Below are 24,748 nucleotides of genomic sequence, written 5' to 3'. Positions count from 1 at the left end.
ATGAATTGATTCGTCAAGACTACGGTACCTTTCCAGGATTCCATTCCTGGAACATGTCTGGTTAGTGCAAACACACCAACTAAGAACACACGCCTTTAATCCCAGCACTCGGGAGGCAGAGGCACGTGGATCTCTGTGAGTTCGAGGCCGGGCTGAACTGACAGCCTCCAAAACAATACAGAGAAACCCTGTCTCGTAAAACCAAAAAAAAAAAAAAAAAAAAAAAGAAAAAGAAATCCTTTGGGTTATGCTTACTGTGGCTCATCAGTCTCTACTTGCACAGCTAACTGTGTACCCACTACTGATATTTAGCAGTGTGTCTTGACTGACCACCAGGGGCATTCATTGGTACACTGTTGCTCAAAGCATAGACTATGACACCCAGTTACATGTTCGTGCAAATCAACCCAATCACGAAGTCCATGCAGCAAAGGGAAGAGTTGAGATATCTGGGACCTTTCCATCAACAGTTTCCTATTTTGAGGCAGAGAATCTAGATTCCTTTTCTATTGTCTTGTTTTCTCCTTGTCTCTCCTATATACCTCAGGCACAAACATTTCTCCTTAATTCCTAGAGAGATTGATTTCCTCGCAATATCTCACTTCCTTTGACACATGTTTTCTGCATAAATCACAAAGCAATTTCTCACAGCCTTCCTTTTGACACATTTTCTCTTGTTGTTTTAATATTCTGTAACAAAGTCTAAATGTTTAATTCTTTGCTTTGCTCGTGTCTTTCTGTTTGCTTATTCTAGCAGAATGTTGCACTGTCTGGCTCATGGCAACATCAGGAAAGTATTTGTTGCTTGAGTGTCTAGTTCTCTGCTTACCAACATGTGTTGAACTACAATTTTTCAGAGATCAGAAATGACATGGAGCTGGGGAGGGGAGAAATCTGAGACCCACGAGGAAAAAGTGCTATTCCACAAATCCCATGAAGGATGCATATGGACTGGGGTATAGCCTTGTTCCTAGCCAATGCATTTTTCCAGTATTTACTATGTCCTCTGCAGTGGATCAGCACACTTAAGGGTAAGTAACTTGTTCTGTAGACTTACTCTGTGACTTCTCCTCTGTTGAATAAATACAAGGAACATTTTGATCAAAGAACCTCTCGCCAGCAACCTATTTCTGTCAAAATCTGTCATTAACCTAATAAAATCGGTTTGTGTTTCAAGACAGCTCCTAGAGTCAAGCTATAGACTTCTTGGTGGGAAAGCTTTCAGAGGTGGTTGGTGGCCCCTGCTAGTGACTCACCAGGGCTTCATGAAGCTGTCCAGCAAACCTTCATCTGCTTTTCCCTGGCATCTTTGCTGCCCCCATTCTCTATATCTGAGAACTAACAGAGGCAAGGAGAGATGGAAGAGTCAATACTTGGGACTCTAAGCCAGAAGACCATATGGAAATGTTTGGAGATTAGAGCCAACACATGTGCTAGGCTCATTCTGGGTGAGACATTGGTATCCCCCTACAGTAAAGAGGAAATTGCCTGCAGTGACTCACTTTAGAGAAAGCAAACATAGCTTTAGTCAATCTAGCCCTGCCTCCATCACTTTCTCAAAGGGGAAAGCTGTAAGCATTCTTCACAGTTAAACTGAGGAGGGCATATCAGGTACCATATATCCTAAGATAGCTGTTCTGGAGAGACTGAGAAGAGCAGATGTCTATGTCAATAAAGAACCAAGTAGCCGACTTTCCAACACTGCCACTACCACAGTGGGTCACCTACTGTGAATGAAAGGCCCCTCACTTTTGCTTTCTTAATTTTATCACAATCCTATGAAGAAGACATTGCAAGTCTGTCAAAAGCAAGAAATCCTGTGATCATTAGAATAAAGATTCTATATGAAGCCAAGCATGGTGGATCATGTCTATAATTCTAGTACCTGGAAAGACTAGGCGTAACCCTGAAACAACATTCATAATCTTTCTGTTCGGTTGAAAATGCATCCATCAACCCTTGTCCAATCAGAATGATAGGAAGCAGAATTGTGGAGATTATAGGAAACAGTAAGGATCTGAAGGATATTCTTTAAGATTATAGGCTTTATTATCTACTGACCTGAAGCCCAAAAGGCAGTCTTTGGAAGGGAGATGTCAGGATGGATGGATATAAACTAATGTGAGTAAAGGCAACCTGGAGCTCTCAGCTGATATGTGTGCTATACCTCTGGATGTGCTGATAAGAGCACCCTATGGGAGATGCTTTGTTCACAGCACTAAGCATACTTGTCTGGCCTAAAATGTCAAGACGCTAAAGAAGGAACCAGGGAAGCACAATGCCTATTGGATTAACTACTGCCTTATGTTGACCAGGTGCTCTAGGAGAAAAGTGACATTTGTAATTTGTCATACAATATTGGCACCTTTCAACGTGTGTAAAAATGTTTAGCAATCCTGATGAAACAGGAATTGTGTATTCCAAATATCATCACAAAGTCCCAAAGTGTGGGTTCTGAACTCAAGCAAGATGAAGATATTTCTATGTGGCTTGAAAACCAAGTCAGTATAAAATGGGAGCTTTTTGACTCAAATTCCCACCCACTGTGGGAGAGAACAAAAAATGTTACAAGGAGGGGAAAATGTCTGAAAATCGCCACTACAATCTCTTTCATAGCACTAAGAACTTGCTCTCTTCTCCTCCTCCTCTTCTTCCTCCTCCTCCTCCTCTTCCCCCATCATGCTCCACCTTGTTCCTTCCTTCCTTTCTTCCTTTCTTTCTTTCTATTCCTCTTCATCCTCTTTCTTCTAAGAAGATTGTGATATGGCAAAAACTTTCCTTGAACTGTTGGGAACAAATTGTCCCTTTGACCCCAGTAGAAGAAGCTATAGAGCTGACATCTGAGTAACATGTCTGAAGCACAGATATATTCTGATTTCAGCTTCAGTGGTTTGAATGGCATGACAGAAGCTTTTTGTAGAATTTTCTTTTGGCCCTCTACTTTCACCAATCTGCCTTCAATCAAGAGGAATCTCATCTCTTGAATGGTGAAATATCCACAAGAATGAGTGGTGTGTTTGTACCAGATCTGAGCTTCATAGCATCTCCAATTCATGGACTTTTAGTGAAAGGTACCATTGGGTGAAGAATCTGGTCATCTGAAGGTAGCAACAGCTCTCCTCACATGTCAGAAAGTCAACTTTTGACATTTCAGAGCAAAGGGAAGGTGTTTCAGCCTCTACTCATGTCTTCTTCACCTGGCACCATGACACTATAGCTCGTCAGAGTAGTCTTTAGCTTGGAAATTAATTTAAAGAATTTCTGGAATAAGGTGTCAATGAATATGGTTGAGCAGGTGTCTGTAGAGCATAATGTCAAATCCTTTGGGTGTATGTCAAGGAGTGGTACAGCTAGGGCATATGGTATAATTATTTTAGTTTTTGAGGGCTACCTGTACTCATTCCCAGACTTGCTGCACCTGTTTGCATTGCCACCAACAGACAATGACGGCTTTTCTCTCTCCAGAACCTTCCCAGAGTTTGTTATAAGATGTCTAGCTTATCTGCACCATTGTGACTGGTAAGATGAAATCTCAGAGGTGTTTTAATTTGCATTTCCCTAACTGTTAAAGATGATGAATGCTTCTTTGCTTTATTCCTTAGCCATTTTTATTTCTTCTACTGAGAACTTCTATTGAGATCCCTAACCCTTTTTTGAGTCATTAGTTCCCTTGATTCACTCTTTTCTGAGTTATTTCTATATTTTGAATATGAATTGTCTTTATGTTTCACTGGTATCTCTACAGTAAATGGAGATCATTACAGAAAAACCACAACTGGACACAATGCAATGATCAATGGAGTGTAGAGAGAAACACTCCAATGGATACAGCTGTAGCACAACTCCTACATCTATTGCTCAGGGAACATCACAGAAGAGGGGGGCACAAAGATTGTTAAAAAATCAGAATACCAGGAAGTTGTGAAATAGTCTCCCCTAGAAATAGCTGCATGAACAAGATTGAAACAATGAAATTATCAATTGATATGTTCACATGGAAGGAGGTAAGTTTCATGGGTTTCTTTCCCTAGACAAAGAACTACAAACAGCTAATGACTGCTGGCAGGAGGAGAATTAGGCTCTCCCAAGGATGAACCCCTTGTTTGGCTACCCAATACAAAGAGGTCATCTGTGACTCCATATACACACAAATAATAAAAAATGACCTCAGGCCGGGCGGTGGTGGCGCACGTCTTTAATCCCAGCACTCGGGAGACAGAGTTCGAGGCCGGGCTGGACCGATAGCCTCGAGAAACCCTGTCTCGTAAAAACCAAAAAAAAAAAAAATGAACTCAAAAGGTTTCTATATGTGTATGTGTGTGTGTATGTATGTATGTGTCCCTATATACACAAATAATAAAAAATGGACTCAGAAGATATATACATATATGTACATATATATAATAAAGAAGTCATCAATTTGAGAGTGGAGGGACACTGAAGGTTATGAAGAGAGGAAATGGAAGGGGAATTCATAGAATATTCTTTAAAGTGTAAAATATCTTCTGAAGTCATTAATTTAAGGATTTTTTTCTTACATTTCTTATCCTAGTTACTGCTACTTGACAACACTGTCCAGCTTCTTGCTTTCCTCTTGGGTCACTACTGTGATACAGGTGTGTATTACTTGTCTTTGTATCTCCTCCAGTGCCTGGCTTTTAATTTTAGTGAAAAAGTTTCTCTAAGCATTTTCCTAAGTGATTTTGATTTCCCAAAATAGAGATAGATAGGACAGAAATTTTACCAGCAGAAGCTGGGACAATGATTTGAGGATCAGTGTCTTCCCCCATAATTTATTCTTTTCTAAGTAAAGAATTCACTGATGCCTGGTCTGGTTTTGTTGTTGTTGTTGTTTGTTTGTTTGTTTGTTTTACCTGAAGTCCCTGTCATCATCTGGATATACACTGACCATTCCAAGATTCCTTTAAAGGAAATGTCATGATCTGAGGCTATAGTTTACTCCAATGTTTTCAACATCAGTCTAGTTATACATAATAAAACAAAAATCTCAAAAGCTCCTTCTATTGGAAGTCAACATTTTCAAACTACTATAAGATGTTAAAATTTTTATTTTATTTGTAATAATAATTCAGCAGTTAAGCTGAATGATAATTCTCAGTTGTTGTAGGCACAGCTATCTGTAAGGACATATGTCAGTTAATTAAAATAATTGGCTCATTCCATTCCTATATGCACACATTATTGATTAACAGTTAAGAGTTTAGCCCACCAGCCTATTTTCCTCAGTTAAACAGGAGTATTTTATTGTAAAACCTGGTGTTGTTTTGGTTATTTTTTATGGAATGCTGTTATAACAGACTTTCTCTTTTTAGATCAGGCTTGCCTAATCTCTCAATATTTCAAGATTACTGGAGCATGTCCCAATAGTTGCCTAATATCTCTCTGTCTGTCTACACACACACACACACACACACACACACACACACACACACACAGAGAGAGAGAGAGAGAGAGAGAGAGAGAGAGAGAAAGAGAGAGAGAGAAAACCACCACATTCCCCCCACACAAGACATTCTACATAAATATTTTATTCATGTTTTAAAAATGCATAATTTATGTCCTCAAATTTTAAAGCATCTGGTATATGTTTTCAAAACAACATGAGTTTTGATATTTAATTTCTTCAAATATAGAATTCTTATTATCTCCACTCCATTTTTGGAAAGTCCATTTCTCCAATACTTTGCCACATTATATCAACATTTTTACATTCACAGATACATTTCTGAGTAGAATGTTCAGTTCTAGCTATTGCATATTTTTCTTTTATTCCTGTCTTGTACATTTCATCCTGACCAAATTTTCTCCTCACTCCAATCCTCCCCATCATTCCCCTACCTTCCCTTTCCCCAAGACCTCCTGCATTTCCCTTAAAAATATAAAAGCAGTCTCCCACTGATATCTATCAAACAAGGGCTAATAAGATATGATGGGGATGTCTTCTGTACATGTGTTTTTCTTATTGGTTGATGAATAAAGCTCTGTAGCCAATGAGACAGGATGATAGGTGGGACTAGGAACAAAGAGGATTCTGGGAAGTGTAGGCAGAGAGTAGTCGATATGTAGGACACCAGAGGAGTAAGAGGTCCCCGGACCTTTCTCTGTTAAGATAACACCATGTGGAAGCACATAGATTTATAGAAATTGGTTAGTAATTAAGGCAGAGCTAGCCAATAACGAGCCCAAGCCAACAGCCAACAGTATTATAAGTAATATAGCATCCACATGCTTCTTTTGGAGGTCTGAGGTGGTTGCAGAACCAGGAGGGAATTCCGCAACAAAGATACAATAAGACTAGGCACAAAACCTCATATCAAGGCTGGACAGGTAAAAATCAGTAGGAGAAAAAGGATCCCAAGAACCAGCAAAGGAGTTAGAGATTCCCCTCACTCCTGTTGTTAGGAGTCCCACAAGAACACCAGGCTACACAATCATTAGGTGTATGCAGAGGACCTACCTCAGACCCATACAGGTTCTGTGTTTGTCACTTCAACCTCTGCAAGCCCCTGTGAGGTCTGCTTAGTTGGTTCTGTGGGCCATGTTCTCATGGTGTCCTTGACCCCTCTGTCTCCTACAATCCTTCCTCCCCCTCTTCTGTGCTGTTCCCCTGTTAAGAGAAGCTTTTCCTTTGCTAGCCGCTTTGGTTTATTCCCCGCCAGCCGCCTGGGCTCTGCCACATTGTAGTTTCCAAATAAACACACAGGAGGCTATATTAATTATGAAGCTGTTGGCCTTGCTTGTTTCTTACTGGCTACCTCTGACTTAAGTAATTACCCCATAATTGTAAGTATGTCTCTTACCGGAGAATGGTTCTGGGCTTCCTACCCCCATGGCGTTACATGTCGACTCTCTTGTGTTTCTCCTTCCCAGAATCCTCCTGGATTCCTAGCCCCACCTATCTAGATTCCTATTGGCCAGACAGTGCTTTATTGACATATACACAGGACTTCCTCAACACTCTGCTAAGTGTTTGATGCTGGATCTCTGAATCCATTCCCATCAGTTGCTTGATGACTCCCCTTTGATGACAATTGGGCTAGGCACTAATCTGTGAGTACAGCCAAATATCAATAGAAATATCCGAAATATATAAAGAACACAAAAAACTAAATATCAACAAGCCAAATAATCCAATTATAAAAATGTGGCACAGACCTAAACAGAGGAGTCTCAGCAGAGGGATCTCAAATGGCTGAGAAACACTTCAAGAAATGTTCAACATCCTTATGTTCAACATTAGGGTAATGCAAATAAGACTACTTTGAGAGTCTACGTTACACCTGCCAGAATGGCTAAGATCAAATTGGGAGCATGGTGGGGAAGGGGGGGGAGTGAGATGGGTAGAGGGGGAGAAGAGGAGGGGGAGGAGAACAGAGGCCTGAGACAGAGGAGGAATAGAGGAGGGTAAGAATGGAGATGCCTTGATAGAGGAAGGCAGTACAGGTTTTGAGAGAGGTCTGGCACAGAGGAAATGGTAGGGGATCCACAGGGATGACCCCAACTAAGAATCTAGGCAGTGGTGGAGAGGCTTCCTTTGATGCCCTTTCCCTATAATGAGATTGATGACTACCTTGGTTGCCATTCCTAGAGCCTCCACCCAGTAGCTAATCGAAGCAGAAGCAGGCACCCACAGATAAACACTGAGCCTTCTTCCTGGAATCCAGTTGCATAGAGGTAGCAGGGATGAACAAAGGAACAAAGACATTGCTGGAGAAACCTGCAGAAATAGTTAACCTGACCTAGTGAGATCACAGAGACCCTCATTGTAAAGCTGGAGAACCAGCATTGAACCAAGGTCCTCTGAATGTGGGTGCTAGCTAGGAGGCCAGGGCAGTCTATGGGACCTCTATCGGTGGAACCAGTGTTTAACCCTAGAGCACAAATAAACTTTGGGAGCTCTTTCCCTATTGAGGGATACTATTGCAGCCCAGATACGGGAAGGAGAGCCTGGACCCTCCCCCAAATGATGTGATGGACTTTGCTGATCCCCCATGGAAGGCCTCACTATCCCTGGGGAGTGGGTGGGGAGTTGGGGGGTCGGTGGGGAGCCTGGGAGGATGGGAGGGCAAGGGAATGGAGGGATTGATATGCAAAGTGCCTCTAAAATAAAACATATATATTGAAAAAAAAACCCTTCAACACACAATCTGCCCTGGCTACAAGATGTGCTGAGGTTGTGGTAACACAGAGCTTGTGGCCAACTGTTGACTGGTCCAGCTTAAAGCCCATACCACAAGAGGGAGCCCATACCTAATACTGCCTGGGTGGCCAGAAACCAGTGGTAGAGGTAGGATAGCCCTGAGATCCAGGATAGAACCAAACAAGACTGGGGGGTGGGATTCAGAAATTTTAATTAGTATATCTCATAAGTAAGTTTTTGATACCTGCTAGAAAAAGTAAAAATTTCTTTCTTTTCAGAATTTCCATAGCTATTTTTGAACAACTGTTCTTTAAGTAACATTTGGTATGGCATGAAATTCCATTAGGTTCATTAGGAAATGATCCTACTGAAAAGTTGACTGGCATGTCAAATTTGGCGCAAGCCAACAGCCATTTAAATAGTCCTTTCTCTAAGCTAACCAAATATCACACTGTTTTCTCTAATTCTCCAAACCTTTTTCCAGTACAGTTAGGAATTTAGGGTCAGAAATTTGCAAATCACCTCTAATATAGCCCTGAAGACAGAGATATGCCTTTGATAAACACCTGTTAGCCTGTTTATATTTGTTATTGCACAGAACTCCCGGGCAATTTCTCCTCTGTATTATATTTCCTCACTTGTTTCATAAATTTTTCTCTGCAATGACACTTGACATCCTTGTTGGTAATTTGTACATTCATAAATATGGGTGTTTCCATCACCAGATTGATCTTCTTTGTGTAAACTCATTCTCCTTCTTCATTAACCTACTCAAGCCTATGTCCTGACTTATGCTTGACCTACACCTATGTTTATCCCTCCACAAAAGGTACAAACTTCACCTTCCAGATCTTCTTCTGACCAAAAGCCTGTATCTTGTTAGTCTTCTCTCTCCCTCTGTCTCAATCTGTTGTGCTTGCCTTCTTTCCAAACATAACTTCTTTGCCTCACTGGCAACCCCTGTGCATGATAACAGGTGGCAGTTCTACTAATCAGATGTTTTCACGAATCAGTCTTTTCCCTATCTCATGTCCCTACACACCTGTTATTATAGAGCTATAGTCCTCAAAACTGCTTGGTATTGGCACAAAAATAGACAAGTGGACCAATGGAATAGAATTAACACCCTAAGATTAATCCACAAACCTATGAACAGCTGATTTTCGACAAAGAAACTAAAATTATACAATGGAAAAAAGATAGCATCTTCAACAAATGGTGCTGGCATAACTGGATATTGGCATGTAGAAGACTGCAGATAGATCCATGTCTATCACCATGTACTAAACTTAAGTCCAAATGGATCAAAGACCTCAACATAAATCCAGCCACACTGAACTTGTTAGAAGAGAAAGTGGGAGGTACCCTTGAACAAATTATAACACAAATACTGAGATGAAAAATTAATAAATGGGACCTCCTGAAACTGAGAAGCTTCTGTAAGGCAAATGACACACTCAGCAAGACAAAAAAGCAGCCCAAAGAATGGAAAAAGATACTCACTAACTCCACATCTGACAGAGGGCTGATCTCCAAAATTTACAAAGAACTCAAGAAGCAAGTCTCCAAAACACTAAAGGATGCAATTAAAAAGTGGGATACAGAACTAAATAGAGAATTCTCAATAGAGGAGTCTAAATGGCTGAGAGACACTTGAGAAAGTGTTCAACATCCTTAGCCATTAGGGAAATGCAAATCAAAACAACTCTGAGATACCATCTCACCCCTTTCAAAATGGCTAAAATCAAAAACACCACTGACAGTTCATGCTGGAGAGGATGTGGAGAAAGGGAAACACTCATCCATTGGTGCTGGGAGTGCAAACTTGTACAGCCAATTTGGAAATCAGTATGGAGATTCCTCAGGAAAATGGGACTCTGTCTACCAAAAGACCCAGAAATTTTACTCTTAGGCATATACCCAAAAGATGCCCATTCACACAACAATAATGTCTGTTCCACTAGGTTCATAGCAGCATTATATATAATAGCTAGATACTGGAAGCAACATAGATGCCCCACAACTGAAGAGTAGATAGAGAAAATGTGGTACATTTACACACTAGAGTACTACTCAGCAGAAAAAACAATGGAATCTTGAAATTTGCAGGCAAATGGAAGGCACTTGAAGAAACCATCCTGAGTGAGGTAACCCAGTCACAAAAAGACAAACATGGTATGTACTCACTCATATATAGATTTTAGACATGGATCAGGGGAGTGTCAGCTTACAGTCAATCCCAGTGCCAGTTAGTCTGGGAAACATGGAGTTTCCCAGGAGAGATGCATGATACCCCAGAGAAGTGGAGTGAGGCAAGATCTCCTGAGCAGATTGGGAACATCGGGGTAGGAGAGAAGGAACCAGGAAAAAGAGAAGCGAAAAAGAGGAGGGGAGAAGAAGGCATGGGGGAGCAGGAAGGTTGAGTCGAGATAAGAATAGAGGAGAACAGGATGAGAGATACCATAATAGATGGAGTCATTATAGGTTTGAAGAGAGAGCTGACACTAGTGAGATTTCCAGAGATCTACAAGGATAACACCAACTGGTAAACTAAGCAATAGCCGGAAGACTATATTAATAGCCCCTCCCTGATGATAAGGTTGATGACTACCTCCTTATATGTCATCTTAGAACCTGTGACTGATGGAAGTAGAGACAGATACCCACAGCTAAACACTGAACTGAACTCCTGGAACCCAGTGGCAGAGATGGAGGAGTGATGAGCAAAGGGGTCAAAACAAGGATAGTGAAACCCACAAAGACATCTTACTGGACAAGGGGGAGATTTTGAGTCCCAGACTGATGGCTAAGAGACCAACAGGGGACTTATCCAGACTCCATGAATGTGTTGTCAGTGAGGAGGGCACAGAAATCACTGGGGCCTTGGGTAGTAGATTGGTGTTTACCATGGCATACAAATGAACTTTGGGAGCCCATTCCACATGATATGGACACATGGGGCAGGGCCTAGTTCCTTCCCTGGATGAAATGTCAGACTCTGGATATCCCCCCAAGGAGGGCCTCATCCTCCCTGGGGAATGATGTGGGCATTGGGTGGGGAGCTGGGAGGGGGCTGGTGGAGTGACAAGGAAGGAGGGGTGGGAGAAGGAGCTGAGATTGACATGTGAAGCATCCATGATTCTAATCTAAATAAAAACATATATTGAGAGAAAAAAAGTAAGCACCCTGGCTGAAACTACAGGGCTGAGTTTATTTACATGGTGAGTTTTGTGAAAGGACATTTTCATTTGAAGTTTCCAGCTTCCTTAGCCTGCCTTCAGCTTGCATTCCATTCATCTCTGAGTTAGCATGCCTGACTATAACCTGACAACACAGCAGGGTGATGTTGGGGTGATGATTTGGTCCCTCATCCCCACCAAATAATCTTCTCTCTATTGATTAACAAATAAAATTCAATAACATTTACCTCTAGTTTTACTTAAGACTTGTCATATAAACTGGCATAACAGGTTCCTGAGATTCAGTCTGGACCACGATTCTATCTGCCACAGTACCAAAGAGACAAAGGTCACTGGAGTGAAATTTAAACTCACCTCCACAGTCTGCCCACCCTCTAGGAACTGAACTTGGCAGACCATGGCTTGCTGCATCCTGTGAAAGGAAAGCTCAGGTGTTAGACGGTCGTTCTGAATTAGCTCATTTTGATGTCACTGTTCACACAACTCTCTTTTCTCACCAGCTCATCTCACCTTCCTCCTTTGGCTGTGACCTTGCTTTTGTTACAGAGAAAGCAGGAGCAATTAGAAGAGAATTTCCAGTTCTTTCAATAGCACATTTATCACCTTAGTAGCTTCTAGGTGCTTTATTTTCCTCCTCTTAAAATGGGAGAGCTGTCCTTGCGTCTCTGCAGATCAATTCCTAGACCTAGGAACTGCATTTTACAGTGGCAACCACACAATGCCTTCTGCATTCGTTTATTTCTTCCTTCTTGTGTCTTTATTTTCCTCTCATTCACATTATGCAACAAATAGGCTACTATATTTTTCCAACTAAAATAAATCAAAAGCAAAAACTTCCTTTAGGATGTCTTTGAAGGAGATCATTTTTGTTTATTTGTTTTGTTGGTTTGTTTTTATGTGTGCTCATCTCAGTTGCAAACTCCTGATTTGTTTATACATTCAGCTATCACTTCTGCAATTTTTTCATTCTCTCTTTTTCTTTCCTACATTCCTTCTTCCTTTGTTTCTTCCTTCCTTCCATCTGCCCCCTCTCCTTCCTTCCTTCATTTTTTCCTTCCTTCCATCCGTCCCTCCTTCCTTCCTTTCTTCTATCCTTCCTTCTTTCCTTCCTTCCTTCCTTCCTTCCTTCCTTCCTTCCTTCCTTCCTTCCTTTCCTCTCTCTCCCATTGGCTCCGTTAAGATCCTTTGACGGTCTCCTGTAAGGGAATGTCTTCCCATAGTCTGTTAGCATTCCCTCTTCCCCTTCTGTTGTATCCACTGTATTGATTTCGCTCATCTCCTTCCTTTCTATTTCTCACTCAGGCAGGATGCCCTTTGGGGTCAGAGAAGGGACTGTGTTTGTCTGAGTCCTCAGCTTCATGAAGATGCAATGGAAAATCAGTGCTCTTGGAGTTGATGGCTAGAGGTCAAGAGCATGTCTGAGGCAAGAACTGACTGGCCCTGCCACAGCGGCAAGGCCAAGGTCGCAGTGATTTACAAGAAGCAGTGAGAGGAAAGATGCTGTGGTCATCATGGCAAGCGCTTTAGGGAATTGCTTCATCTTGGATGAGATGGCATGCCTCCGAGCAAGAAGCATGTGTTACTCTCTGTTGGAAAGGAGCCTTTTCTGAATGGAGATTTGACAGAATTATGTCGTGGATGCTATGTAGTTCAGTGGTCCCAATTTAATTTTCTTCAGATCTCACTTCATTTACATTCATCATATGTGAAAAAGGTGGCTTTAAATTAAATTACGTCCTACCTTGGTATTCAGGGGGGAAAAAGACCAGGAATTATACTCTCAATCTATTTTGATCAAGTATTTTACAAACCGCCTAGTTGAGGAACAAAAAGTGCTAAATCAGTGTCCCATAATTTTATATGATTTGATAGTCATATGAATAAGATTATCTTAGTTGACTCTTCTATAAGTTATATTTTTCTTCTCAAGAATATGAAAAAAAGAATATGAAGTTATATTTTTCTTCTCAAGAATATGAAAAAAAGAATATGACCTTCAGTATTTTTAGCTAATATTCTGGTTGTTTCTATTATGAAGGGAACAGATCTTCTATTTTTTTCTTCAAGACAGTGTTTCTCTGTGTAATAACCCTGGATGTCCTGTAACTCTCTCTGTAGACTAGGTTGTCCTGGAACTCACAGAGATCTGCCTGCCTCTGCCTACTGAGTGATGGGTTTAAAGGCATGTGCCACTACCACACAGCAGTTCTTTTCTAAATCAAGGTGTCTATGTAAATAAAGATAGATGGTTACCAACAATGAAGCAAAAATGATGTAACTCAGGATCGAGACAAGGAAAGAAGCTCACTCTTAGCATGCAGTACTATAGTATCCAAGTGTACAGCTCAACACAGGCCTGGAACACACCCCAAAGAACTCTATTTATGCCAGAAGTGATGCATCTACTGAAAAATTACATCATGATTCATCTTATCTACAGTCAGACAATAATGACAATGAAAAAAGTCGTCAAGAAGAACTATAACTACACCTAGAGCTGTGGATTATATTCCTGTCCATGTTCATTGTTCTATAATAGGGAATAGTTCCTACTTCCATAAAGGATGAGTTAAAAGTAAATAACAAATGATAGAGAGAACAATATTTTTTATGCTGAAAGGAATTTTTACTAAGGGCTGGATACATATCTTAGTGGACAAGAGCTTTTGCTATGCATACATAAGGATCCAGGTTCAGAGCTCCAGAAAACATTTAAGAAGTAGTTAATGTGTGTCTCTAACCCCAGTGTGTGGGATACAGAGATAGAAAAACTTCTGGGATTTGCTGGCTGCCAGTCCGGTTTCAAATTCAATAAGAGATCATGTTTCAAAGGAATAGGTATAGAGTGATAGGGCAGGAGATTTAATGTCGTCCCCTTGTCTCTGCAACAACCATGTACATACACCACACATACACATAACACATACACACACACACACCTTAATAAAATAGAGATGCACATTCTTAATGAAGAGCTTGGGCCTTACAGAGACTTAACATTGAGTTCAAGGAGCAAAGATGACAGCATTGGTCAGGTTAGACAGAATGGGATACTTCAGGGTAAGGCAGTTGTTTTACCCTGGGGACAATTTTACTCCCAAAGGACATTGGGCAGTGATCTAGACACACACGGATGGCACTATTTCAATAAGGGGATACTAGTGGCTAAGACATAAAGTCAAGGAAGCTTCTAAGTGTCCTGAAGCATGCCAGATATTCCCCACAAGAAAGAAGTTTCTGAATAAAAATATTAATGGTGTAGAGGCTGAGAAACTCTTCTTACAAGGCAAACCCAGACAAAAGTTTGACCTTATCACTGAACAATGAGGCTTGGGAAATTTTTCTTGCCCATCTGTACCTCATCTTCCTTGTACATAAGATGAAGAAAGCAGTGTCTACCTAACGGAGTTTTCCTAATGTTATATTCTACTTACTAGATATGTGAGGCACTTTTATGTGACCCAGAGAGTAATCCTATAGTGTTTAGGGATTATTTAACTCTGTGTCCTATCCACAAAGATTCTTTCTAATAACAATACAGTCAGATGATTATTCATTTGTTTTCTGATTTTCTTGACAGCCAAAAATCATCTTTAGATACTCTAATAGTTAGGTATCATTCTCTTAAATTATTTTTAAGGTTCCTCCTCAAAGTTTCAACTCATTCATTTTAAGTTTTTTGTTGTTGTTGTTGTTTAGAAAGGTATGTCAGGAGTCACAGTGTTCTATCACATTGTAGCCCCACAATACCTGCAGGGGATAGCAGGAGAGTAAATAGGGATGATTTCTAGGCAACAGCCATAAGCCAAGAATCATCATGACTATCTCACATCTATATATGGCAATACCTACCATGCGCCAACTGAAGTCGCACAATTTTAACTAATGTTTACAAGTGAAATTGTCAGACGGATTGTTTTCTTTCTATTTTTACCCTTGTATCAAATTCTAATTTAATATCAGATATTAATTTATATAAGATCTACTTTTAGTTGCTTAGAGTTTCGGCTTCTTGCTATACTAGTTATAGTTTCTCTATCATCATTTGTTGATATCAGCCAGTGTTTTTCTTTCTTACTTTTGTTTTATGTCCAAATAGAGCAACTGAATCACTAAGAAAAGATGTTGCTAATGTCACATAGCCAATGATCCACAGATCCTACAGATAAAAGTGATAAAACTTCTGTCATCACTTCCTCCTTTTTCTCTGTCACCAGCCCTCCTCTTGAGATAGGATCCTATCCAGTGTAGCAGGCTAGTTATTCTTTTTTTAAATAATTTATTTACTCTTTTAAATTTCACTTTACATTCCAACCACAGTTCTCCCACCTCTCTTTATGTTGAGTCACGTTTTCCAGTCACATAGGTTGAGTATACACCTTCACAGGTACACTGAGTTATTGACTCATAGTTATTAAGTTCACAGAGTACCTCCGAGACTTTAGAGCCTAGAGACATGGTAAATAAAGGGCCAAAAAGAGGCAATCACTGGCATGAGGTACTTTCACTTCTGCAGTGGGAATAGAAACCTCTAGGTCCTGAAATTTCAGTATATCCAATCTTTAGTGTGAAGACTGTTGATACTTGTCCTTTTCAGGAATATTAGAGAGAAAGAAAAAAATCCTGCTAATATAACACAGGATATTTCAAACTATCTTAAATGAAGTTATGCCTATATTTTAACAGTTTCTAGAGCAGATAACTGCACACTAGATTTTTGAAAACAGCCTAGAAGCTTTCCAGCTCACCTATAAGATGTGTTAAGATGCATAAGGAGGAGTATGTTCCTTGAGGTTTACAAACTAATGGGGGGTATTTGTAGTACAAGAATTGGGTTTTAGTTACAGAAACAGGTCATAAGGAGTCAGATGACACTTGCGCCCACAAACAACAAGAATGGAGTTCTACTAATATAGACCGAGCCCCTCAAAACCACAAGTGCAGGTAGTGGCAAATTTAAGGTCACCGAGGCTAGTGCAGTGTTGATGCATGAGTACCCAGAGACACCACTTTTGATAAGTAAGAAAAGTGGTGCTGGGACAAGTGTGGAGACCAAAGGTTAATTGAAACCTCTTAAGGAACTTTTAAAAATAGCCTCGGGTACTTATGCCCTCATTCTTCGAATGGTACCAAAACTCAGTTCACAGCAGAAAGAACTTAAAAGACATGTTCTACCATCATCATTGAAGGCAATCATTTCGAAGACACCTGACTTTCACAGTCTGTGCAGTTATATCTAAAATGTCATGACTTTCCCAGAGCAAGCAAATAGAATGGCAGAGGCTGGTAAGTCAAACTGGGACCCAGTGGCTTGCCTTTGGAAGTCTTTTATTGGAGTTCATTGGGACCAAGAGGAAGTGAGATGTGTGTGAAAGGTGATGATGCTGACTCCTTGGCTATGTGCCAATGGGTCAGTCACTGCTTTGGGGTCTTCGTTCCACATTTTTAAAGTAGGAGTTGAGCAAGAAGCCTTAGATCGTGTGTCTATTCAGGATCTGTACAGCTCAGTGACCCTCTCAGGAAGGGGCCTAGGGTGGGGTTCTAAGTTCATCTCACTTCTGTCACTTTGCTATCTGTGGCTAAGATCACCGGTGTGTCAGCTCGAGGGCCATTTATCACACTCTGAACTTCTTTCCAGGAAGTTATTTTCTGTTAAGAAGACTCTCGTTCTTTTGTCCCACTCTGACACATCTCGCCTATCAATTAAGAGTTAAATCCGTCTCAGAGTGATAACTATCACATTTTCTGTAATTCTGGAGTCCTAGTGTTTACAGTTATATAATATTTTAAGTGTACAGATGCCATGAAAGTAGAGGCAAAGTCTCTGGAGAGGAATGGAAACTAATAAAAGGAGGAGGGAGAGGGTCAAGAAAAGGGAAATACCCTCCAAGCGCATTGTGTGTTTGCATGGCAACAGCCTTATGTGATCTTATATAATGAAAACCCAACCATCTAATCATCATTGAGCCCTGTGGGCCCGCTCATTTGCATGGTGCCTAAATTTGCTGCCTCAATCCCTCATTAGACTTAGCAAGCCTTGATACCTGATCTGTGTGTCAAAGAAGAGGAGGATCTTTTAAAAGGAATGGCAGAATCTTAAAGGAAGTGCTTCCAAAGACTCTCAATTTCAATAGCTACATCCTGGGTATGAGCAGGGAACAGTGAACATTAGGAGAATGGACTTTTCTATACATTGGTTCCATAGAGAATTATTAAGTACCTCAAGTCTACTCAATAATGCACTAAGAGCTTACATGTATTTATGTAATCAATTGGAATAAAAACATTCAACACATACTATGGATCTGAAAATATAACTATTTAATTTCTGATACATTTTTCTTTCTAACTGGGAAAGTAGAAGAAGGCTTGACTATGTAGCTCACAATGACCCTGGACGAAAATTCCTCAAGCAAGGAAGTATACCACTACAACCAGTTCTAATTTTTGCCATAGTATCTCCTTGCCTTTAAAAATTTTTTAATCCAACTTAAATTTTAGTGTACAATTCCATGAGCTTCAAAAATATATGCATCTATACATATATATACATACACATAATTGCATATATACATATATATAATTACCTTTTCTTCAATTGTTTATACTATCTTTTGTGTTATTAACTTAATACATACTACAAAATATTTACAAAAGAAAAAGATCTTAATATATTTTCAATATAGGAAAACTTAACTCTGAGATTGAAATTATTTTTCCATCTATCTTATTTTGATGTGCGACAATGATCCACTTTGACCTTATTTTGCACATGGTATGAAGTAAAAGGGCTTTCTGTTCTTTAAAGAAAGAAAAAATACTTAACGAAATAGGTAATATAGATAGGTGGATAGAGATGGATAGCTGATAGATACATAGATAGTAGCTATTTCTTACTCTCCTATTTGTTAAAATTAACTTCTTTTCCTTGTTGTCTATGCCTACTTGGTGTACTTTGTGAAAACAACTATCAAGGCACAACTAAGGGTTCCTGGAATGTCTTTCTGTTACACTGGTTGATTCCCAACCTTCAATCAATTCTTTTACAAGATTGTGTTGCCACTTTAGTTCCTCGGATTTTTTATATTAATTTTATATGACTTCATGAATCTTACTTAAAAATAACTTGTTGGGTTTCGACTGAGATCAGCATATCCACCTGGAAAGGACTGGAATCATGTTAGTGTTCCAATCCATGAGCACAGTGTTGCCTGCAAACTGATGTCTCCTTTAGTTCCCTCCTAATGTTAATTTGAGGTTGCCAATATCATTATCGAGAAGGGCATTTTAAGGTAGCCTCACCACTAGTGCTTAGATTGACAGTTGGTGTCATCCTTGTAGATTTCTGGAAATCTCACTAGTGTCAGATCTCTCCTCAGAACCATAATGATTCCTTCTATTATGGTACCTTCAATCGTGCTCTCCTCTATTCTACCCCCCTGACTCAAACTTCCTGCTCCTCCATGTCCTACTCTCCCCTCCTTTTCTCCCCCTGTTTTTCCCCTGCTCACTCTCCCCTCTCCCCATGTTCCCAACCATTCAGGAGATCCTGTCCCTTTCTCCTTTTCCAGGGTACAATGCATATCTCTCTTAGGGCCCTCCCTGTTTCCCAGACTTTCTGGTGGTGGGATTGCAGGCTGGCAATCCCCTACTCCATGTCTAATATCCATATATGAGTGAGTAAACATCATGTTTGTCTTTTTGTAACTGGGTTACCTCCCTCAGGATGGTTTCTTCTAGTGCCATCCATTGGCCTGCAAATTTCAAGATTCCATTGTTTTTTTTTCCCACTGAGTAGTACTCCATTGTGTAAATGTACCACATTTTCTCTATAGCTTATGTGCTGCCCTAGAGCATGCCTCCAGTGGCTGAAGAAAGCAAAGGCAGACACCCACAGCTAAACACTGAACTGAACTCCTAGAATCCAGTTGCAGAGAGGGAGGAGTGATGAGCAAAGGGGTCAAGACCGGGCTGGTGAACCCCATAGAAACAGCTGATGAGAAAAAAAGGGGAGCTCATGGACACCAGACTGATGGCTGAGAGTCCAGCATGGGACTGATCCAGACCTCCTGAGTTTGGGTGTCAGTGAGAAGTCTTTGGCAATCTATGGGGCTTCAGGTACTAGATCAGTATTTATCCCTGGCATAAGATTGGACTTTGGGAGCCCATTCCACATGGAGGAATGCTCTCGCAGCCTGGACTCATGGGGGATGGCCTAGGCCCTGCCCTGGATTATATGGCAGACTTAGAGATTCCCCTTGGAGGGCCTCATCCCACCCTGGGGAGAGGATTGGGGATTGGGTGGGGGGTTGGGGGTGCTGATGGGTGGCTGGGGAGGAGGGGAGAGAGAGGGATTTGGGATTGACATGTGAAGCAAGCTTATTTTTTAATTTAAATTAAAAAAGAATACAGAGGTTTCATATCCAATTTTGCAAAACTTGTCCTAAAATATTCCCTGTTTTCATGTGATTATGAAATATAGCTACAATTTTAACTTCCAATTATTTATTACTAATACAAAATTGCACAAGTTATTTTTTCATATTGAATTCTTGTGTTACCAGAGTGACAACTTAGTTCATAATGTGCTGCTTTCATTATCATTTCTATGTATATTTTAACTTTTACATGAAAGATACTTATTTATAATCTGTTGCCTTTTTATTTCTTTTAAATGTACTGTGATAATTGATTTCTTGGGGTTTTATTCTTGTTGCTGTTGTGTAGAAATAGCGGGAATGGTCACCCTCTTCTTCTTTGGGAGAATATATTCAGTAGTAAACCATGATATATGAAGTTAAAGATAACTGTATACGTACTGTATTGGAACGATTCATTCATAAGCATGTTTTTAGTGATCTTTCTTAGATATTTATGTAGGGTTTCTCCTTTGTCTGATGGGAATATTGATTAATTTTGACTAAATCTTAGACCATTATCCTTTCTGTCATTGTTGGATTTTGTTTGTTGAAAGCTTGTTAAGAATATTCTTTTCTGTTAGTATTCGAGGAATAAACACTGACCCACTGCTCAGGGCCCCATAGGTTGCCCAGAGGGATGCTCCCTCAGCCTGGACTCTTAGGGGAGTGCCTGAACCCTACCCTGAGTGAAATGACAGACTCTAGATAATCCCTATGTGGAAGGAATTGGCAATAGGGTGGGAGGATGGGGGGATGGTGGGGGGGTGAGGGAGGAGAGGACGGAGAGGGAACTGGGATTGACATGTAAAACAAGCTATTTAAAATTAAAATATTAAAAAAAAAGAAATCTCAAAAAAAAAGAAATGTAAAAAGCCCAGAGGCAAGAGACTGTTAAGCAAAAATGAGATAATTTAAGTTAGAAGAGCTGACTAGGAACAAGCCAGGCAAAGGCTGTGCATCCATAAGTATAACAAAGTCTGTGTGTGTTTACCTGGCAGCTGGGTGGCGGGCCAGCAGGTGCAAAAACAAAACAATAATTCTTTTCTCTCTTTATGAAGCATGTTTGTTTATACTTACTGTATTCTAGTATATTTGAGGAAACAAACCTGAAAGTATTCCCACTTTCCATTTCAGAGTTTGTGTAAGTGGATAGAGTTCATCTCAAATACTTAATACAAACCATAGAACTGGAATTTTCTTTGTGGTTAAGTCTTGTATTTACAAATTCAGTTTATTTAGATGTTGTAATTTTTTTAATTCTTATTTTATCATCTTCAGAAACTTATACAATTTAAGGAAGCAGATACTTTTTCTATGTTGACAAATGTACTGTCATTAAATTATTTTTAATATTCAAGCTGGCATTTAGTATTTGTAGTGAACATTTTTCATTTCACTTTGATATCGCTATTTATTCTCCGAGCTCCCCTCTCTGCGTGTCTTTAGTTTTCCTATACATTTTACCAGCTTTGTTTTTTCCAATTAAGGAGATTTTGAATTTGTTTAATTTTTACTATTTTGATCTCAATTTTTATAGACATCATTTCTGTTCTTACACTTATTTTAAATTTTATTTCCTTTTGTTATTTATTAGTGAAGAACATTAGATTTAACTCTACCTTTGTTATCAACAGTGCTGTGCAGCTATTTAGAACTCTTCAGAAAATTCTTAGTGATAGCTTCTCATCTGACATATTTTTCATTTAAGAGCAATTACTAGTGTTCTGTATAATTGCTATTTTAAATAGTCATTCACCTTGCATTGTGACCAGGCATGTGATCTTCCTCGGTGAATGTTCAGAGGTACCTGAAATATTCTAAAGAAGCAATCAGTTCAGCTTAAGGTGTTACACTAGTCTTCATTGTCCCCCCTAGTTTTTTTTATAGCAAGCCATGTGCAAGATTCTAGATTTGTCTTCCTTTGCAGTTGCCTGGTTCTTAAGTGAGTGGATGCATTCTTTCAGAGTACAAAGATATTTCGTGTTAAGTTCTGATAAATATGAATATTTTATCTTCATAAAACTATTTGGAATGCTGTCTTTAGATGTGAAATATGCTTTGTATGACATTAACATTGAAGTTCATTGTTCTTCACAGCTAGTGTCTGTGTAAATGCTTTTACATAATTTGAAGCTTACTCATTTCTGAGTTTAATAGTTGTTGCTTGATGACAAAAATATTTGGTCTGTGTCTGTGCTTTATGGAATGTCTATTTAAGCCACTTATATTTAATGTGCTCATAAACCTGGTTGGATTCAAAACCATTATTCTGGGTTTTTTGCTTTGATTTTTGATTCTTTTTTTGCTTTACATTTTTCATATATAATTTTCTCATTTTCCCTCTGTCACCACAATCTTTGAGACAATTAATATTTAATATTTGTGTTCATTTTCTGTTGTTTTTTTTCAAGTATACTATCCCGATTTATTTTATAAAGGTTGTTCTATACCTTACAACATTTACTTTTAACTCATTACAGTCTCTTTATTATATTTAAAGAATAATATATATTTTAAAATATGAGTATATTATATAGCATATTTATTGTTCATGAAATCCTTTCTGCTATCATCATAATACTTAGTACATAGTGTTTTAATAAAAGATAAAAGTGTGAAGTATTTCTTCTTATACTTACCATTTTCAGTGACCTTTATTGCTTTGAATAGAACTAGAATTTTATCTGCTGTCTCATTCCTTCAATCTAAATTTTTAATGGTGTAAATGAATGTATACATGTATGTTTGTGTTTGGGGGAGTGTATAGTGTGTGTGTGGTGTATAGTATGTTTCTGTGTGTATAGTGCATGGGGTGTGTGATTGTATGTGTGTGTATGTGTGGTGTATACTATGTGTTTGTGTGTGTGGTGTATGATGTGTGTGTGTTTGAGGGTTTGTCATGTGTGCGTATGCCATGGATGTGTGTCTGTGGTGTGTGTATGGTGCAGTGTGGTTTGTGTGAGTGTATGTGCAGTGTGTATGTCTCTATGGGTGCATGCACATTCATAGCTCTGTTGACCCTGGTGTTTATAGTTCAGACACACAGACAATGTATGATTTATGACATTTCTTATGAGTTCCTGATGGTTGAGGAATAACAATAATGAAATGTCTGATTTGTACTCCTGAGGCAGTTATTTCTTTGAAAGCAAAGGTGTGCACTCCCTTCTAGCTACTGAGGAGAAAGAATAGGAAACATTCTTTCTCCAAACCTGTGGCACCTGCTCAAAGTTAGCCGTGTCTCTACTGGACAACGTCTGTGCAAAGCTGGTCAGTTTCTTCATTCATGGTGATCTACCTTTAATTCTTCACTTATTAAGCTCCATCCAAGACCTTTTTCTTTTAAGTCTTGTTACATTGCATTCTTGCATAGTACCTGCATAGTCACTTACAGTTGTGTCAGATAAATGCTCTATTACTTATAATCCTTACATTTAAATCCTGCCTTGTGTTTTGTGGCTCATGGTTGTGCATGTTTTCCCTGACTAGTTCAAAATACTTTGTGAATATTCTATTCTGTGGTATTGTCTGTTCCTCCCTCTATCACACTGCAGAGGGGCAAACTGAGGCGGGGGGTAGAATATAGAACTTCATATCATAGGCATCTAAATTTGCAAATAGTTTCTGGAATATACTAATAATGTGGCTGGAAACTTTTCTCAGCGTTCAAGCCTATTTCTACCTGGTAAATAATGGAAGCATTTACTGCCCAAGACATTTTCTGTATTAACTTCCCTGGTTAATATAAAGAAAGATAGACACAGGGAGGCATGAAATTACTATATCTTCCTCAAATCCTTCATTTCCCAAGTTCAAGCATAATTCCCATTCTGTCTCCCTCTTCCTAGTTAAATTCCACCAGGCATACGTTGTTCCTTAATTGGACAGAATCTAGTCTCTGGTTCTCCTGAATTAGGAATCAACTCACAGTTTTAAATACCTTTGTTCCTTTGTGAAGCGTATTTGGAGCCTTGTGTCTTTGTTTTCTTCCTTCTCTCTTTTATCAGCTATGAATTCTTTCGTGTTCTGTCTGTGCTGCAAAATTTTATTTTAAACTTCAAGTGCTTTGTTTACCCTGCATGTCTTCTTCTGGAAGATCAGTGCCTTATGAAGTTGATATGTATTCTATCATCTGGTTTATCAAAACCCGTGTCTGTGCGTTTCCCAGTGTTGGGACCTCAGTTCTTATGATAGAGATGGTGAATAAGTGCTCTCACCTGAAAGGGGAGCCATTCCAAGATTCTGACACTTCCTCATTTGCAACCAAGCAAAATAAAAGTTTCCATGGAGATGAAACAGAAAGGAGCCTGTCTGATCAACTTTGATTTTTATAAATAGAAATTCATTTCGAAGCTATACTTGTGGCTTGAGCTGCTTGCTTGTCGTGTAACACACATGTAGGAAGTTATCTAGTAAATTCCTAGCACTAATTATTTCTACTAGGGTCAATATAAAAGACAAGTTTGGTCACTTACATTGATGGGAGCTTAAAATTTAGTTCGAAAATAAAACCTAATTTAGGAGAGAGGGTAATTAAAGGCTACGAGTTTGGAGAGCTGGTTTAATTAATGTTTATTGACTAGGTTAAATAAATACACAGCCAAACAAATGAATAAAGTGTAAGTCAATGAATAAACAAATGGAAGACTTGAATTTTAAGAAATGTGTTAAAAACCATTAATTTGAAGCTATTTAAATCAGCTTTACATTCATTTCAGTGGAAACCAAACTTATCTCATTAAGTAAATGAAATAAGCTTTTGTAACAAAGATGCCACTAAATACTAAATAACAGTGGGCCAAAGACAGACCTTTAAAAAACTCCAAAATTAAAACAAGATGGATATGAAAGATCTCCTTCTAGAGGATGCTAACAAAGTTATGAATTACCAATAATATATTTTATCAACATACCTGCTTCCTCCAACCTAGCTTTAAATCCCATGACAGGCTGAATGCCAAATGTCT

Source organism: Mesocricetus auratus, unplaced genomic scaffold (genome assembly GCF_017639785.1).
Source record: "Mesocricetus auratus isolate SY011 unplaced genomic scaffold, BCM_Maur_2.0 Super-Scaffold_100023, whole genome shotgun sequence".
NCBI lineage: Eukaryota > Metazoa > Chordata > Mammalia > Rodentia > Cricetidae > Mesocricetus > Mesocricetus auratus.
Note: the sequence above shows the minus strand (reverse complement) of the source record.